General features: G+C 48.1%; 1 protein-coding gene across 3 annotated transcripts in view; it reads left to right on the top strand.

Annotated features, from left to right (window-relative positions):
• The first annotated feature begins 16,726 nt into the window (after positions 1–16,726).
• The window catches only part of LOC146811915 (sulfotransferase 1C4-like), a 763,876-nt gene continuing 760,230 nt past the window's right edge, over positions 16,727–20,372 (top strand). The window contains exon 1 of one of the 3 annotated variants that reach the window (XM_085618879.1): positions 16,727–16,794. The gene's annotated coding sequence lies outside the window, so the exon portion shown is untranslated. Of the gene's footprint in view, positions 16,898–20,372 lie in introns of all 3 variants that reach the window. The other 2 variants (XM_085618878.1, XM_085618880.1) reach the window with 2 other exon arrangements.

The raw sequence follows: 20,372 nt of genomic DNA, 5'->3' as shown, positions 1-20,372 counted from the left end.
ATCCCAATATGACGCCATATTGGGGCGCTCGGATGATGTTAAAATCGATTTGTTCCAAATGGTTCCTCCCATATCTCATCGGAAGGACCCCCGTGTGCTGCCCGATGGGCCCCGTCACCAATCGCCTTCCGTCTACAGCATAGACGTCTTCGGGTACAGCTTTGGGAAGAAGCACTAGCCCTAGCCTGCATGCCTCGTTGTGGTCCATAAACATGCCAGTGGCCCCTGAATCCACCATGGCCACAACGGGTATCCACTGGTCATGCACTCCCACGTGCACCGTGAGAAACAGGTGTCGGTGTCCCTTAGTGACCGAGTTGGAGAGTGAAGGGATGGATGAGTGACTCCGAGATGCCCCTTCTTTGGTCTGGGAGTCCTCTAGTTTTCCGCCGGTATGTCCACCACGGCTGTTACCGACCGGTTGGCCCGATAACGTGACGTCTTCGGTTTGGCAGGGCATTCACGTACGTAGTGGCCTTTTTTGCCACAATATAGGCACAATCCTTGTTTACGGCGTGACTCTTTCTCCGTGGCTGTGAGGCTCGCTCGTATTGCGCCGATGTCCATGGGTTCTCCCTTGGATGCGGTGGAAGTTTCAGGACTTCCCACCGTCACATAGGATGGACCTAACCGTCCTCTGCATATACGCCGATCCCGGCGTATGCCAACAGAGGGCAGAAATGAAATGGCCGACAATGCCAATCGGTAGGCTGTGAGGGGCACGACGAGTGTTGGGGAGAATCGAGGAGTCAGGGAAACACCCAGCCGGGGTCTCTACCTGAAGGGAGCAGCCGCTCAACCTCTTCCTCCGACTGCACCGGGACGCGGAGTCACCTCCTGGTGATGCGTCACCGATACCACAATCAAAAGCAAGAAGACTGAACCGAGAGCAGCCGCTCGATCGATCCTGTGGACTTCCGAGTCTGTAACGCGGCAAACACCTCCTGGTGTGCGTTACAGCTGGCAGTCCCTGTATCTCTGGTCGGGCTGGGAGTTACGACTCCAACCAGCAAAAGCGCCACTGCGCTTTGACTCAGCCGAGTCAAAAAGCGAAGCTCAATGGTTGACCGGTAGAGCTTCCGGGTCCTTCACAGGTGACGATGGGGCAAGACACGGCCCAGGGAGTAACGACTCGACCTACCTCCGTTCTTGCCTTACTGGAGCACCACTCCGGAACACTGCTCTTCACGAAGCAGGTACGTCGGTGTAAACACAATATCCGACAGCCTTGTACCTCCCGGTTCCTCCCTTTATAGGGCGTGTTTTCCTTGAGTTATGTAACAGCTCTCCTGTTTACATAAGGGCGTGTTTTCCCTTGAGTTATGTAACAGCTCTCCTGTTTACATAAGGGCGTGTTTTCCCTTGAGTTATGTAACAGCTCTCCTGTTTACATAAGGGCGTGTTTTCCTTGAGTTATGTAACAGCTCTCCTGTTTACATAACCTCTCAACCGCTAAGCATCCTGGGAGATGTAGTCCGTTTACGCTGGTTACCGTTTTCCTCCCCTCGCATGACAGGAATTCTTGACACTGACATAGTCGGGTTGCCTGTAGATCGTATTCTTCACAGGCAGACTGTCCCCAGTGTCCACTTCGTGAGTGCACCAGGTGGTCTGACTTGGAGTCAGAGAAAACATATGTCTGTACTGACCGAGAAGCTTTCTGCAGTCAGTTTGCTGTTGGACAGTGAGGCTCCCTGCCAAGGCTACACCATCAACCGACCCATCATCAGGGTTCTGAGAAAGCAGGTCAGGGAGTGGGGCACTTTTTTCCTCCTGTCCTTCATCACTAGCCATGAGCAAGCCCATGTCTGCCCTGTCAACATATGGTTTTAGTCTGTTGACATGAAGTACCCTGTGGGGACTCCTTGGGGTTCCAAGGTCTACCAAGTAGGTGACGTCCCCTTTCTGTTCAACAATTGTATGGGGGCCACTCCATTTGTCCTGGAGGGCTGCTGGGGCCACGGGCTCCAACACCCACACTTTCTGTCCTGACTGGTAGACAGTCAGTACAGCCTTTTGGTCATGCCAGGCCTTTTGTAATTCCTGGCTAGCCTCAAGGTTTTTAGTAGCCTTTTTCATCCTGGAGCGGAGACCAAGTACATAGTCCACTATGTCCTGTTTAGGGGGTTTGAGAGGTAACTCCCATCCCTCTTTCACCAGACACAAAGGACCCTTAACAGGATGGCCAAACAAAAGTTCAGAAGGGCAGTAACCAAAACCCCCTTTTGTGGCACCTCCCTGTAGGCAAACAGAAGGCAGGGCAAAAGGATGTCCCATATCTGCCTAAGCTTCTCTGGGAGACCTTTGATCATGCCCTTTAAGGTTTTGTTGAATCTTTCAACTAAACCATTGCATTGTGAGTGATAGGGTGTGGTGAATTTGTAATTCACTCCACACTCCTTCCACATAGCAGTTATGTAACTTGACATAAAGTGTGCTTCTCTGTCAGATACTGCCTCCTTAGGAAAGCCCACTCTTGAGAATACACCAAAGAGAGCTCTTGCCACCGCAGGGGCTGTAGTGGTCCTAAGTGGGATTGCCTCTGGGTACCTAGTGGCATGGTCCACCACCACCAGGATACATCTGTGCCAGATGCAGTTTGAGGATCCATGGGACCGACAATGTCAATCCCAACCCTCTCAAAGGGAACCCCCACCACCGGTAGTGGTATTAGGGGGGCCTTTGTGGTTCCACCTGCCTTGCCACTGGCTTGGCAGGTCACACAGGAGTGACAGAACTCCTTAGTGTCTTCAGACATGTGGGGCCAGTGAAAGTGAGGGACAATTCTGTCCCAAGTCTTGTTCTAGCCCAGGTGTCCTGCTAAAGGAATATCATGGGCTAGGAAGCCCCTAAACTTCAGTGGTATAACCAACCTCCTGGATGCACCAGGCTTGGGGTCTCTACTTTCTGAGTACAGGAGTCCATCATCCCAATAAATCTTATGGGTGCGACTAGCATTCCCAGCAGCCTCATCAACAGCTTGCTTTCTGAGGGGTTCAAGAGAGGGGCAGGTTTTCTGCTCCTGGCTCAGATTTGACCTGGAAGGGCCACCTGTCCCCAAGAACTCAACCTGGCCAGGTTCAAGCCCCTCTGGGACAGTTCCTTCTTCAGGTTCAAGATCATCTCCCCGAGGAGACTGATCAGCATTCTGAGTCAGGGGGGAAGGCACTGCCGTAACCCTACTGCTTCTCCTCTTGGTAGGCACCTGGTCCATTCTTCCAGAACCCAGGGTCTGTCCAGTGTTGGACATTTTGGCCTGTGACCTAGTCATAGCAAAGACATGCGCAGGGATCCCTAACATTTCTGCATGTGTCCTGAGCTCCACTTCAGCCCAAGCTGAAGTTTCTAGATCCTTGCCAAGCAAGCACTGTACTGGTAGGTCTGCACTTACCACAACCTTCTTAAGGTCAGTTACGCCTCCCCAGGAGAAGTTAACAACTGCCAGAGAATGGTCTGTTCTGACATTGCTAGCATTGGTCACTTGGTACATTTCACCAAGTATAATATGCCCAGGGTCCACAAGATCTTTTGTCACCATTGTGACACTTGCTCCTGTGTCCCTGAATGCCAAAACCTCTTTTCCATTTATTAAAGGCTGATGTCTGTATTTGCCCAAATTACTGGGACTCACAATGGTGGACATATCCATGCCTCCATCACAGACTAGGACAGCCTGAGTTGAAACTCTGACTAGGCAAGAGTCCATCTCAGAACCCAGGGTCAACCCTACTACGCCCTTATTCTGAACATTACCACCACCAATTGTAGCTGTACTAGGGGGAACAGTTGCCTTAGGGGCAATGGTGGCTGGAGTTGATTCTTTGGACTTGGTGCAGTAACTTGTCCAGTGAGTTTTCTGCTTACAGATTTTGCACCATGGTTTCTTTTGGCCTTTTCCCTTGTAAGACTGTGAAACCCCACCTGAAGAAGATTTTTGGGGTCCTTGTGAAGACTTCTGGTCTTTACCTTTCTCCCCACCCTTGTCAGAGTTTTTAGGATCTTGCTTCTTGGATTCACCACCTTGGTTCTGTACCTTCTTCCTCACCCTGGTTGACCCACTTGTCTGCCTTCTTCCCCAATTTTTGGGGAGAGGTCAGATCTGAGTCCACCAGGTGCTGGTGCAATACCTGATTTTGACAGTTATTAAGGATCTGCTCCCTCGTAATCAAATTGTACAATCCTTGGAAGTCATGCACTTTGCTGCCAAGTAACCAACCCTCCAGAGCCTTAGTAGCACAATCTACAAAGTCTACCCAGTCTTGATTCTGTGCCTTTTGGGTATCCCTAAACTTTAACCTGTATTGCTCAGTGGTTAGGCCAAACCCTTCAACAAGGCACTCTTCAGACTGTTGTAATCATCTGCCTCCTCCTCTCTAACAGTGAGAAGCTTATCTCTACCTTTGTCTGTGAAGGAGAGCCATAAGATTGCTGCCCACTGCTCCCGGTGGACCCTTTGAACTTTACAGGCCCTTTCCAGTGCAGTTATCCATTTGTGGATGTCATCCCCACTCTGGTAGGGAGGGACAATTTTATCCAGGTTTCTATGGTCATGAGACCTCTCCCTATCTCTAGGGTTGTTGCTGCCACCATGGGACCCTAGTCCCAACTTTTTTCTAGCTCTGTAGAGCTCTAGGGCCTCCTTATCTACGGCTACCTGCTTCTTTCTGATTTCAAGCTGAGCTTCCTCATACTTAAGCAGTCTCTCCCTCCTCTCCTGAGAGGATTCCCTCCTATGAGAAGAGATAGATGAACCAGAATGGTTAGACTCCACCGATGGAGATCTAGACCTTCTAGGCCCACCACCAACTCTTCCTGGGGGGACAAAGAGGGGGCCAGTATGGCCCTCCCCCTTATCTTCCAGGGGAGCTGGATTTTCCAGGTCAAGATCATTGTCATCTTCCTGGTCAGCATTAGAGGTCAGGTCATGGGGAATTTCACCCCTAGGCCCTTCCTCATGTGCTGTCCCACCCACTCTGCCTGCCCCTTCAGACCCTATAGGTCTTATGAGATCATCCAGCCTGAGTACCTCTATGAGATGCTGGGTGGTTGGACTTTTGCCTGCCCTCAGTTTCCTAGCTGTGCATAATGCTCTCAGTTCCATGAATGGGAGGTTATCATACTTGGAAACTAGAAGCCCATTGGCTTCTGGCAGGGACCCACTGGTTCCTGGCCTTGAAGACATTACTAGTGGGGTGTGGTGTATTGCACTAATGTTAATGTTAATTGGGATTTCTATAGCGCATTATCACCACTGGTCTCTAAGCGCTTGAGAGAATGCCCAACCTTGGTACCACAGTAGGAAATATGCCCAGGATTGGCCTACATTGTGCCCCAAGCTTCGATAAACAGAAGGGTTTTTAGATTTTTCCTAAATGGGAGGAGAGCAGGCTCCTTGCGGAGCTCTGCTGGCATCTCATTCCAGAATTGAGGAATCAAAGAGGAGAAAGCTCTAACCTCCTGGAAGAGGTCGAAAAAAGAGGGCAGACCAGCCGGCCGGCATCAGAGGAACACAGGGACCGTCCTGGCCTATAACTTTCCAAGCGTCCCTTAATATATGCTGGAGCTTGACCATAGATGGCTTTTTGGGCAATACATAGCCCCTTGAATCTTGTTCTCTGCTTGATCAGAAGCCAATGCAGCCTAAACACCAGTCTGGCAGCATCATTCATGACTACCTGAAGTCTAGACAAGAGTTTTCCGGGGATGCCCACATACAGCGAATTCCCGTAGTCTAGACGGGAGATAATCAATGCCGACACTGCCATACGAAGTGCCGTAAAAGAAAGAAGGTTGGTGAGTTTCCACAGCAATCTCAACAAACCCACACATGTCCCCACCACGGTCGTAACCTGGTGAGACATGGAGAGTTTGACATCAATTTTGCACTACCTACTCTAGTGTGGCCTACTAAACTCTCTTGAGTTGTAGAAAGGGTGTGCTAAGCCCTTAACACACTCTAAATTCAGTAGAACTTACTGTATTCTAAAGCTTGTATTATATGTACCTAGGGTACCTTTAGTGGTTTTCAGTTAGTCACTCAATTGAGATTATCTGGTAAAACAATAGCAAGCTGGAATCCCACACGCTGCACACCAATGTGAGAAGTTGGCCTGGTATATACTGTCCACTAATTATAGTGGGCACCCTGTATCATTCCAAACAACCCCTTATTGGTTATAGGTTAAAGACAACCTTTATTGAAAGCTATCCTAGTGGTAGCTATGGAGAGCAGCCTTCAGGCTAAGACTTGAAGGAATGTAAAGCAGCTTGTTTTACCAGTCTATAATCTCTTGAGTGCCTGAATGAAAGACAACCACACCAGGTATATATATAAAATATATGTATTTATTACTAAACACACCCTCCTAGTCTCTTTATGAGGCTAGAGGTCAAAACACATAAATTACACTTCAAATATCACAGTAAAATAGCACAAATAAACGTCAGGCCCTAGGGGTGAGCCAAACCATATACTAAAATAGTGGTATAAGAAACACGACTTAACTAGACACAAGGCCTAGAGCCTGTAGAATCGCTGGGACCCCAAGGAACCACCCAAGATAGTGACACAGGGGACCCACTGGGGCCGTGTGCAGTGTGAGAACACAGCCGCGAGCTCCAGTTAGCTTCTATGAGGAAAGTCGCGGTTAGATTTTTAAAGATTAGTGACACCTAGTAATGAGTCAGGACCAAACCCTGTGGGACTTAGGAGGTTCTAGGGCCAATACCCACGAGAGCACTGGAGTACTCATGTTACCTCACCCAGGGAAGCCTGGTGCATAGGTGTCAAATGGTGTCGGGTCGCGTCGTCAATTTCAATGGGAATAGCAGGGTCCCAGCCAGACTAAAGTCGAAAAACAGTGAAACACCAGCAAAACATGGGGGTATACATGTGAAGCAGATCCTACTCTCCTACAAGGAGAGAACTCCAAGTTGTTCAGGTGGTCCAGTTCCCTACAGGGTACATACGTTTCACTGGAACTTAGACCAAGGACTGACCATGCCAATGCAGATGGCCTTTCCAGCTTTTCCCACTTAGATGATGAGGACTACGAGAGGATAGGTTAGTTGCTGATCACTTTTTGTTATAGGCACTCAGGTCCTGGCTAGATTGTCCCATGTGGTGGACCACGATATCCCACCAAACTTGTCGCTGGTGCAGATTGCACCACAACAGGGTCCCTGAGGGACCACTCAGTGAAAAAGGGTGGGCAGAGATAGAGGACACACCAGGGTAGAGTATGAGTGCTGCACAATACAAAGGCCCCCAAGCACCAGATTCCAAAGGAACCATAGAGGGAACAGCACAGCCATAAGTGAGCTATGAAGAGTTAATAGCGCACACAACCCCCCGAAGATGCTATGATAGGAACAGCGCCCGTATGTCTTGAGACAAATGAGTGAAAGTAACATCAGTGTTACAAACCATTTGTCACGAGACACATGAGTGAATGATAAAGTAAGCGCGATTGAACGCAGGAATATGGTTTTAGCACAGAATATCATTAGGAACTCAGTATCCCACAATGCCTCGGGATATCCCAACACTGGGCATTTGGTTGTGCAAGACATAGAAAGTTCCGTCTGTGATATTTCAGTGACAGAGGGTATTTAAACCACTCCCATCGACTGCACTCTTGATTTGCAAACCGCCTAACGAGATGGACAGTCCTGTGCATCTGAGCTCCACAGCGTGGCCTGCCGACTCCGAAAAAGAGAGCCGTCACCACCTGTCATCCGACGAGGGACATCGCTACTCAAGTCCTCATTGCCAGCTTTAAGCCGTGTGGTCCAATGGCATCCAATTTCAACATACAGCATCCAGAGTGGAAAGTCCACTACAGCTAAGTCGGCGAGGCCTTGCATGTGCGCGCATGACCAACTTTGCTGACTAAAACTAAACTACACTTCACCCTTGATTTGCTCACATCTGGCGCATGTGCATATTAAGCCTTGAGGCGATTAGAGCTGGCGCAGAAGCATATGAACCCTTGCATTAATAATCCAGAAGGCATATATTAGCCACATTATCAGCTTGCAAACAAGGAGAACTTTAAATGGAAGTCATCTATTGACTCATGAGGGGCCTGGGTGAACCAATGGCCTCTATGGACTTAAAGTTCAAAGGAGCTTCAAGCTGTGTTTCGCTTTCCTCCTACACATTGAACGCTATGCAGCCTTTGCCTTAAAGTGAGTGTAGTGTGCCTGAGGCTGGAACCTTATGAGAGTGAACATCATACAGACTCCTCCCCCGCATACACCGGTGCAACTCAAATGCGTACTACTCAACTGCAGGTCAGCCAGCAAACACACCTCTGACACATTCGACCTAATCCAAGACAATGAGATAGACATCATCATCCTCACTGAAACTTGGCTCAATTCCGCTTCCACTCCCATCCTAGACCTCTTAGTGCCTCCTACCTATGACATAATCCGTCTAGACAGAGCTTTGAAGCCAGGTGGTGGCCTAGCGTGTATACATCGGAGCACACTATCGGTCTCCCACTCAGAGTCCTCTACACCATCCTCTTGTGAATACCTTTGTCTCAATATCTCTAGTCACAACCTTCTGGTATGCAATCTACATGCATTTTATCACCCCCCTGGGGACAACCTCCCCTTCATCGAACAATTAATGGAAATCATCTCTGGCAATGTTGATTCCACGATAGCCCAAATCTTCCTCGATGATTTCAACCTTCACTGGTCCAACCTCAATGACCAAGCTGTAACATGCCTCAAATCCTTCTTAAGTGATCACGAGCTGATTCAACACTGTGACCGGCCAACCCATAATAAAGGAGAAATTCTGGACCTCATCATCACCAAAGAACACACCATCACACTGGACACCATTACCCCTTGCGATTGGTCCGATCATCACAGCATCTTCTTTTTCATCAACATGGACGTCTATCTGAGAAAGGCTCAACCAAGAAAATCGAAGATTTGGAAAAGGGACCTCAGAAATATCAATACAGCCGATCTAGCAACCCACTGTAAATTTGCCCTCTCTCAACAAAGTGACATGTCTGAGGTACAGGCACTCACTGACTTCTAAAACTCTACTATCTCTAGCATCATGGACTCCATTGCTCCACTCCAACAAAAAAATGCCACAACAAAAATATCCAAAACATGGTTCAACAACAACTTAAACTCGGAACGCAGCAACCTTAGGGTAATCGAACGATCCTGGAGATCAAAACCATCCTTGAACCAGCTAATTATCCTTAGATCGGTAAGGAGCTCCTATAACAAACAAATCAAGATCGCTAAGGCCGACTACTTCAGATCCCAACTTAATCAAGCCAGTAATCACCCCCAAAAACTTTTTGAGCTGGTGAAACAACAATCGGTGGAAGCACCAAACCACGCGGTCTCTGGAGTCAGCCCACCTTCATGCGATTACCTGGCTGCCTTCTTTACTGAGAAATCTAGACTCATCAATATTGATCTGGATTCCAGAAAGGCTCTATTGCTATCCGGTGTCCTATCAGGGAAGATCAAACTGATTAGCACCAAGAACAATGCCTCATGGGACACCTTCACTCCCCTCATTGAAAGAGACACTAACAAGATTCTTCAGAGTATCAACCCATCTAATCATTTTAGCGACCCGTTACCACCTTCCATCTTTAAAGAAATCAAGGACGTCGTGACCCCCATATGGACAAAGATTGTCAATGTGTCCCTGTCACAAGGTACAATCCCGAATTGCCTAAAAGCTGCTCAGGTAACTCCTATCTGAAAAAAGCCTACCACAGATAGTACGGACCTTAACAACTTCCGCCCTATCTCTAATATCCCCACTCTAGCCAAACTCCTAGAAAAATATGTTCAATCTCAACTCTGTGCCCACATCCAAAATTTCCATCTCCTGGACCAACACCAATCTGGCTTTCGGAGTGGGCACAGCAGCGAAACGGCTCTCTTTCACGTTATGGATAAAAAATTTAAAATGCTTGACCAAAATGAAGCTTGCCTCCTTTTCCTTCTTGACCTTTCCTCTGCGTTTGACACTGTTAATCACGTCAACCTCCTATCTATTTTGGAGCACAGGATGGGCCTTTCTGGTTCGGTGCTGCAATGGTTCTCGTCCTTCCTCCACCACAGATCCCAAAGAGTTAAGGTGAACCGCTCTCTCTCCCAGCCTTCACCAGTATTCATGGGGGTCCTACAAGGGTACTCCTTATCCTCCATCCTCTTTAATCTGTTCTTGGAACCTTTAGCAAATGCACTAAATTCCGCTGACATTCTCTTCCATATGTATGCGGATGATGCGCAACTTTATCTGAAAATCTCCTCCTCGAATAACCTCATATCACTCAACACTACTCTAATAAATACTCAAAACTGGTTAACTGAGAACCACCTCTTGCTCAACACCTCCAAAACAGAATTCCTTCTCATTTCTTCCCTGAATCACATCCCCAAGCTAGACCTTTGGATGAACCACCTCACTGTCTTCATCTGCTCACCCCTCATTGTTGACTCAGCCAAATCTCTCGGAATCACCCTGGATAAGCATCTGAACATGAAAAATCATATCAGCAATGTGTGCAAGGGAGCTAATCACCTGATGAGAATACTCAGGAATCTCAAACCTTTCATCCCACAAGCTGACTTTAAGTAGGTGGTCCAAGCGCTTGTTTTGCCGAGGCTAGACTATGGCAGTGCCACACTCTGTGGCCTTCCCAACTATACCTTGGCCTCTCTAAGGGCTCCACTGAATGCAGCGGCCAGATTGGTTACGGGTACCAAAAGAAACAAGCACATCTCCCCAGTCTTAAAATCCCTAAATTGGTGGCCCTATGAAGCAAGCATTCAGCTAAAGGTTGCCTGTCTGTCTCACAAAGCACTCCATTCCAAAACCCCCAGTTATCTAGCACAAAAGCTAGAATTATGCGGAGGAGGTAGACCTTCTAGGAGTGCCAACTCTCTCCTCCTGAAACCACAGATTTTTCGCAAAAAGAGAACGTGTCACAGAGCTTTCTCTGGCTCTGCGCCGAAGATCTGGAATTCTCTCCCACCGAAAATTTGCAGAATCTCCTCCAAGGTTGCCTTCAAATTGGAAGTAAAACGATTCCTCATAAACAAGTTCTTACCTTAAAATGGTCTCGGATCGTCTGCTCTAATGCTGTGGACTTACACCCTAAGTCCTGCGTTGGGTGTTATTTTTCTTTACTAATCACTTGCTCCCAGTTCGCTGTGTACCAGTTTTTATCCTACCCTTTGTTGCCACCTTTGATTGTAACCTTTTTGTTTGATATGCATATTTGTTTTGTTTGGAGTGATATTCCTTTGATGCCTGTACTGCAACTGTTACCTTCCTTTCCCTCAAATGGTAAAGCGCTCTGATATCCTTCGGGATCATGTTCGCGCTATAGAAAACTTTATAAATAAAATAAATAAATAATAAATAAATAAAAATGTGAGTGCAAGGGCGCATCAGAGTATGAGTGAGAGTGCATGAGGGGGCTGAACATTCTGATAAAGTCTTCCTTTATTTCATATATAGGTGTGGTGGACTGTCCTCTGCCTCACTGCCACTGGGCCCAGATCTTCAATGTTAGTGCATGTGTGTGTTTGGCTTTTGACACCTTTCATCTGGGGGAGGGTCATGCAGGAGAGTGCCCTTTTCATACGGTCACCCCCACACTTTTTGCCTGAATCCTGATGTTTAAGACTCAGAATGTGCACTGGAGCCTGCTAACTAGGCCCCAATGCCGGGGCTTTCTCCCTAAATCTGATACATGTTAATTGGTAACCTTAATTTGCAGGGACATTAACCCCCTTATAAGTCCCTGGTAAAGGGTACCAGTGGTACTGAGAGCATGGAAGTTAAAGAGATCACCAGGGCCTGAAGCATTGTTTGTACCACCCTGAGTGACTCGAGTAAACAGATGAGAGCAGTCCTGCCATTGCATCAGTGTAAGTGAATAAAGCAAACACAAGGAGATGATGGAGGGAGCGCCAAAACTTTTCAGACTCTCCCAGTCACAAATCTGGGTTGAGTCCATCACCATTCTTTAGCTCACTTCGCCACTTCAGTTCAGACCCAGCTATATGCAAATCAGTCTTGACCCTGTGCTTCATGGGAACAGTCCAGCCCAAACTGCCAAGCCAGGTTTTCCCTGAACCGTAAACAAGCATCCTGGAACTGATTTCTGGGTAACACACTTCTTCAGCCAGGCTAGCTTGAATCCAGTAGCAAAGTGAGCAAGGGACCCACGTCTGGGCATACCCTGCCAACTTAGGGTGAACAAAGCAAAAACAAGGAGATGATGGACGGAGCACCAAAACTTTTCAGACATTCATCCCCAGTCACAGATCTGAAACAAGCATCCTGGGACCGGTTTGTGGGTAACACCCTTCTTCAGTCAGGCTAGCTTGAATCCAGTGGCAAAGTGGCAAAGTGAGCAAGGGACCCACGTCTGGGCATACCCTGCCAACTTAGGGTGAACAGGAAGCACTTACAGATATAAATAAAGCAGGTGCCCGAGTTGAACTTGAAGCTCAAATTCAGTAACGCATTAATCAGCACAAAAACATTCGTGAGCACGGTCGAGGCTAGGCAGGTGTACTGTCTCCCCATATCTATCGTCAACAATTTGCTGTAATCCTTGATGGAGCTATGTGCATCCATTAGTTTCTCGAGAGCAATCCCCGTGTAGTTCCTGACACCAGGAGGTTCTGTCTCCTCATCTGCTGCTCTGATCGGTCTCTGCTCTCTAGCCCTTTATAAACAAGAGGCATGTGAACTGCATGGAAGCCCTGCCCGTTTGGCCCCGGCCCACACACCAGCGGTGTGCAACGTCTTCCCGCCCTTACCCCCACTATGATGGACAGCTCACTCGAGGGACCCCGGAGCCCGTCGGTGCGGTGGCAACGTTACAGACACACATGGTCGCTGTAGACAACTCTTCTGGCCCTTTACGCAGAGGTAGTGTTGGAAAAGCAGTCCCTATACATTTAGCACTTACTGATTAGCCAGTAGAAAGTACTCCAGTTTAGTAGAGGTATTGCACAAAACGGTGGCATCTTCTTGGATAATGCAGGGCAGGATTCATTCTGGCACAATGATCCTGTCACAAAAATTAAACCTCAACAGGAAGCACTTACAGAATTTGACCTTCAACTCGGGCACCTGCTTTATTTATATCTGTTACAGATATAAATAAAGCAGGTGCACGTGTTGAAGGTCAAATTCAGAAACGCATTAATCAGCACAAAATCTCCGCGATCACGCGAAATTTCGCGTGATCGCGGAGATTGTGTGCCGTTTCGCGATATTTTGCGAAAGGCACTTTCACAAATTCCGCCCACCCTTAGTAAAATTCAACTGACTGTCATGGCCTGGTCCTGGGACCGGCACCATCTTACCTCCTAGTGGGTTCCACGCAACGCGACCTGCAAGTGACCGATTGTCACTAGTGCTTTTTACCATTCACTGCAATGTTAAAGTTTTGCAGTATTGAATTGCACTGATTTATTTTTCCTGCTGAAATCCATAACTCCGGTCATACTAATCCAATTGTTTTCGTATTGGTGTTCTAAATTTGTATAAAAATTAGCTTTATTTCTATTAATTGGTGTTGAATTTCTTTCCAGTCGTGTCAATTACTTATCGTTCATGTTGATGCACAGGTTCCTCTCATAAAGCCTGACTTCTCTGTGCCACACTACCAGGACTGAGCTCGTGATTTATTAGTGCGAATCCAAGGGACCTGTAGTGGGGTATTGTGAGAGGATTGCATAGTGAAGCCTAACCAGTCTCCCTGCATAATACTCCTCTTTCCTACGCTCCTGTTCACCTCTTCAAACCACTTTCTTCTGCAGTCTCTCAGTGGCAACACGTAAGCTCTTTTTCTCCTCATATCTTTCTGAAACAATCCATCTGCACATCTCACAGCTCACCTCTTTCCTCTTCAGCACCATCATTTTCCTTCCCTGCACAATCTCCCTTGCATCTCCTTCCCCTTACCGCCCCTACACACAACGCACCCGCTCATGTGTGTGCACTGCCTTTTCTTTATCTTTCGCAATGACATTACAGCAACTATATACTTCCTTCTCACACTTACGCATAGAATCTTATGTACAATTTGCACCCCTAATCACTGCTGTATTTGCTCTCCAGAGAGGACCAGGACTGGCTGAGTATGTATTCAGAACCTCTTTATGACCCACTGACAGGCAATGTGAGAAAATGTTTCCAACCTGAACTTTGCAGGTATTTATCGTTGCCTGTTATACAACATTCACTCACAATCTGAATTCTCACAGATATATAAAGGAAGCTCTTTCCACAGCACACACATGAGTATTATATATATTGCATGAATAAACTACATAAACATAACATCTTGAAAATATCAAATACTCAGGGAATTAAAAGGATAGGTAAAATGTAAACGGGAACAACATTGCTTTTGCCCTGGCTAAGAGGTAAGTGCCGGATTTTCGCTGGTTGCAGCAGTCGCCCAGTGGTGGGCATGGGGTGGCAGGACAATTACAGATTAGGTGTCCCACCCATTTTGCAAAGCTGCTCGGGGCCAAAAAAAGTCAATATGGTTTCTTAAAACCAGTAGGACTGTTGCAGAGATGTTTACATTTAAAGGTGATGTCTTATATGCAGAGAAGTTTTAAGGTATGGGCAAAGTGGTCAATTGCTCAGGGCCCCCAGCTTCCAAGGGGCCCCGTGAAAGTGAACTTTCTCTCTATTTGACCTGGGCCTATTTTATTTTTCTGTCTAAACCTATCTCCCTCTCTGCATATGTCTATCTATGAATGTTTCTATGCTGTATCATCTTAAGGAATTTTGGGGTCCCATGAAACACATTTGTCACCTGTTTTTGGGTGACCCTGTTAAAGATCAATGTAATTTAGTAATGTTTGGCATCATGTAGTCTTGAATTAGCAGAAAATGTGTAATAAAATTCCAAGTTATTCTGTACAGGGCCCCCCAAAATCCTTAAGATAACACTGCTCATTTGCTCCAGGAACAGTGAATTACACATCACCCTTCAAGCGACATTAACGCCAGAAGTTGCCGTTGTAAAATCAGTCACATGGTCAGGCTGGTAGGTCTAGGGCACAGCCATTATTATGACTGAGATGTCCCTGAAAAGTTTATCTGCTGGTATATTGGAAAGGTTGGTGAGGCTACAGACAGGATGACCAGATTTCTCCATGCCAACAGGACACCACTTTTTCATTCCTTTTACACATCAGTGCATTCTGGGAGTTGTAGTCTTGGTTCAATGTAACTGTGCTAATGGGGCCAACACACCTAATAACAAATAAATGTAAAAGCAATGTCCAGAAATAGAAAAAGGGTGTTCATGTGACATGGGGCCATCTCATAACACAGGTTACGACACATTTGGCCTCATGCCCGGACAATGTTTCTGAACGGGAAGTAGGACTAAGGCTATGTGCATCTCTTGTCCTGCGGGTGCCCTCATGGCCAGGAGATTGGGAGCAGGTTAGCTACCTGGCAGGCTGGTGTCTCTGTAAATTCAGCAGGACTAGAGAAAACGACCCATAAGTTAACATGGGAGGGAAGTAGCGCACTGTACTGCATCACTTCTGAACCGTTCATTAAGTCCTGGCTTTTTTGTTGGGTACTACTTGTATTTTAAACATCTCGGGGCAGATTTATGAGCCCCTTGCGCCACTTTTGCGTCACTTTTCCCATTTTAAAAGTGACGCAAAAGTGGCGCAAGGGGCTCATAAATCTGCCCCCTCGAATGTTGGTTAGACCGAGTATTTCAAGTGCAGTGCTTAATTTGAGCCAGTGCTTTCCGTAATCCATAATTGGATTCTGGTGCTCGGCACCAGCACTTAATTGTCTACACCAGAATTAGAACAGTCTACTACATTGTGGCGCTGCTCATCCAATTTAAAGACGAGCAGAACAACGGTTGTTTAGGAATACAATATACATTAACATTGCTCATACCTGCCTCTCCAGCCATTCCATTAGCTTTGGAGACGTGGAACAGAGGCGCAACTAGAGCCACATTTCGGGGGGGGAGGGGCTAAGAAAATATTTCGGGGGGCTGAATCTTTAAGCAATAGGCAGAGTGGAGCTGCAGGGGCTCTTAGAAGGGGTGAAAACAGCAAGGCCTCATTAACATGCAAATGGTCTTTTAAAGACCTGCGAAGTGCCTGGTGCCTCTGTGTGTGTGCCCGGGAAGCTGTCTCATACCGGGCTGCCACACAGGGGGGAGGGGGGGGGGGCGGCTGAAGATGGGTGTTGCGCACCTCACCTGGAATAATCTGAACTGTTGCATTTACAAGTGAGAGAGATGGTTAGTAGTTGTTTTGGTAGCGATGACAAGGGTGATGGTTGGTGTAAGCTGCAGTGGCCTCCTGGTCATGGCACTGGCACTTAACATTTTACAAATTAAGCACTGGAAGTGCTGTTGGTTAAAAAAAACACACAGGACTACATGAAGGTGCCCCTCAAGGCTTGGAGGCAGTTGGCAATCGTGCATCAGTCTATTACCTGTGAATGAAGGGTGGTGGGGCCCACGACTGACTGAGTCCTGAATATATGAAGACCTGTAGGCTCAACAACGACCAACACTTATTCTCTATCAATTTCCTTGATAAACTGAAAGGTAAGGTAATAGTAGAACGCGGACTGCGGAATGTCTTTTGGCGCCATGTCGGGTTGGGCTCAGGGCCAGCTGTTTGTTAATTATTTATTGACTCGGAGGCAGGGCGTTAGAGTTGGAAGAAAATCTGAACTGCACGTGCAGGAGGAGATCTGGGAGAAGGGTAGGAGTGCAGACTATAGCGATTGCTGGGCACGGTGGGTGAGTTTACCCTCGGCAGAAGAAGTGCTTCCTGTGGTGGGTGATGTTGGAGTGCTGGCTCGGAGGTATGGTATAGGACTGCTGGCTGCTAGGGGTGGGTTACGACTGCTCGCTGTGAAGCACTGAATAGGATTGCTGATGACTTTGCCCAAATGTTATCACGGACGCTATTTTGCGGTGCTGGCTTTCTTTTCTCACATAATGCATTGTGGGGGATGTAGTGTTTTCATTTAAACGGAACTAATTAAACCAATACGGTTGGAAACTTGGACTTGAGAACACTGTCCCTGGTGACGTGGAGTAATTACGGCACCTAAATTGCTGGCAGTAAAGTCTGTACGTTTGTGGTTGACTGGCATGTCGTGGGATTGCTCGCTGGGGTGGATTCGGTAGGATTTCTGGCTGCGATCATGTATTTTAAGATGCGGCATGGCGTAAGCGTGCTGGATCTGAGCCATCCTATAGGGCTGCTGGGGGAACTGCATTCTGCATTGTGTTTGTTGTAGGTGTGCTGATGAGCGCATGCTTTGTGAGGAGGCTGTTGTGTTATGCTGTGTGTTCCTCATTTCTGTACGTCTGAACCGTGCCCTCTAACTGCTGCTGAGATGAGATGGTATTACTTGAGAGGTGCAGGCAGGCGCACTGTTTGATGTAGATGTTCTGATTCATGAGCACGTGGCTCAGGGCTGTTGTGTATGAGCGCTTCCAAGGAAAGTTACCCACCCCTCTTATATTGTTCCATGCAAAGCGCTTGTTTTCTCAGGTCAGTATTGAGTTTCCGATGCAGCCCTGGTTTGTTCTTTGTTCTATGTGGCTTGCAGTACTGATTTTATAAAAGGATAAACATAAAACATATCAAGAATGCAAAGAAAGCAGACTGGTTAAACCTCACAACCGCATGAAACTGGTAAACTAGGAACTTTCTTCTGAGGCATGCATGAGTAGCTGAACATGTCCTGGTTTCATTCGTGCATTCTGGAACTCGTAGTGTTTTTCTACCAAAATAAAGGCAGGATTCATAGTGCCAATATCGGCAACACTCACCACCCCTCATGCAGCATCATACCGAATAAATAAACAGGCACTTTTTTTGTGGAGAAAATTGTTGCAGGTTTCTTAGCATACCAACTATGCCAACATGGAGGGTTATCTTACTGGCGATCCAAAGGCAAGCCGCCCCTCGCGGCCTACCACCTGATGGGCCAACTTGCATCGTGGCCTTAGCCAATTGGTGCTTAGATGTTATGGTGAGGGGATAGCCCCTCCCACCTCCGGTGACCTGTCGGTCCACCCCATAACTCACGCACCCTACGAGGGACGGAGCGTTCAAGTGACCCCCGGTTGTACAGGTTTCCTACCGCCCGTAGGACAGACGGGGCGCCGTCGCACCCCAGAGTGCACCGCGAAGACTTCCTGGGGATATTCTGCCTCAGCACCCTTTGTGCTCATGAAGAGGGTACCCCTGAGTTCCTTTCCACCTCTGGATCGCCCTGTAACTCCGCCTGCAACACAAAACAAGAGATTACAAATTTCTTCCCACCACCCTGATTATGCTGGGTAAGCGATAGGGAGGGAACGGCGTCAGGGGTGAGCAGAAAGAGGCCACTAGGTGGGCGGGGGAGGAACGTATACCTCTCCCCTTCCCCCACCTGGGCCGGAAATGACAAGCGGGACCCCGAAGGGGTCTCGCGACGCTGGGCTGTCCCGTGTGCCATCTTGTGGCACTAAAGGGACTGCCATCTTAGGAGGGTCCCCTTCATGGACGTCGGGCAGCCCACATTGTGCCAAAATCGGCAACACTCACCACCCCTCATGCAGCATCATACCGAATAAACAGACAAGACACTTTTTTTGTGGAGAAAATTGCTGCAGGTTTATTAGCATACCAACTATGCCAACATGGTGGGTTATCTTACAGGCGATCCGAAGGCAAGCCGCCCCTCGCGGCCTACCACCTGATGGGCCAACTTGCATCATGGCCAGAGCCAATCGGTGCTTAGCGGTAATGGTGAGGGGATAGCCCCTCACACCTCCAGTGAACCGTCGGTCCACCCCATTACTCATGCCCCCCCACGAGGGGCGGAGTGTTCAAGCGACCCCCGGTTGTACAGGTTTCCAACTGCCCTTAGGACAGACGGGGCACCGTCGCACCTTAGGGTCCACCGCGAAGACTTCCTGGGGATATTCTGCCTCAGCACCCTTTGTGCTTATGGAGAGGGTACCCCTGAATACCTTTCTGCCTCTGGATTGCCCTGTAACTCCGCCACAGCCCTGGGTGTGGCGACTGTTGCAGCCAGGGCCCTCCACCAAGGCCGGCATTCCTACTTACATCCTGCTATTTCCAGGGCCTCCCCCCAGATCCAGCAATAACAACTCCATGCCTATTTTGGAGAGATGTACCCCATCGCCCTCGAAACATCCTGTGGATTTGGCGTGCAGCAACCCATATCTAATGAAGCCAAATCCCCTCTGCTCTGTGAATTTACGCATAGCGCCATTGACCCTCCTGCGCACAGCCTCCATCGCCTCCCCTGACCGAGCTCCATGCCACAGGAGCTGGGGGGTGATCTCGGACCACCAAAGTTCACATGTCCCCAACTGGTTGCTGAATTTGCACATTGTGTTCTTCATGTTTTGAAGCAATGTCCTCTTACCCAGGGCAGTCAGGTCGTCCCCCCCCCCCCCCAGACGTATAACTAGAACAATGGGAGGACGGCGGCCTCCCCCCAGTCTCTGCTGCAGTCTGCCCAACAACCCACTCCATCGCATGCCTGGGTGCCCCAGCCGAATTATCTCGGTGTTGGAAAAGCCATGCCTCCAATTCCTGCTTTCAGCCCATCGTGCCAGTTTCAAGACGCCAATAACCCAGACCTTTGTTCCTCGCAAATAAAGAAGTATGATGTTGCAAAACTTTTGTTGACACCACAGCACACCAAAATTGTAAACAGTAAAATACACTTCACAACACACTCCTGCCAGTCACCGGGACTCTGGTGATTGAAACAAAATTAAAGTTTGTGAGCTCATGGCCGTATGTATCTCTTGAAACATTGGGACTCCCACTGCCCCACTTGTTTGATACCTTCTGCTGCCAAGCCTTCCCTATATGCTGTTGTTGCTGCCCCTATGCGGAAAGAGTGGCTGCAGAAACGCTTGCCCGGATCCATGTTGCCTGACAGCTCCAGGCATGCATGCATTATGTGTTCCAACTGAAGCTTTGTAAGGGGCGTGCCGTCTGCATGCAAGAGAAGATAACCTTCTACTGCCTGGTGCAGGGCCTGATAGGTGGCAAACAGGCCCACTGGGCAATACCTGCCATCACCCAGACTGTGTAGCCAGAACACCCTTCACTCCCCGGATTGGTCCGTCTTAGATCTTCTTAGAGTTATTTTGTAGGGAAGCCCCAAAGAGCACCGCATCCTGTGGCTTCAAAGCCACCCCAGACCTGTAGTACTTAGATCTAGCCATTAGCTCACGCGGTTCCTGGCACTGTACCCATCTTGTATGGTCCAGTAATGCCATGGCATTGCACCTGACCCC

Source organism: Triturus cristatus, chromosome 7, assembly GCF_964204655.1.
Source record: "Triturus cristatus chromosome 7, aTriCri1.1, whole genome shotgun sequence".
Taxonomy (NCBI): Eukaryota; Metazoa; Chordata; class Amphibia; order Caudata; family Salamandridae; genus Triturus; species Triturus cristatus.
This window is presented reverse-complemented; position numbering and strand designations above follow the sequence as displayed.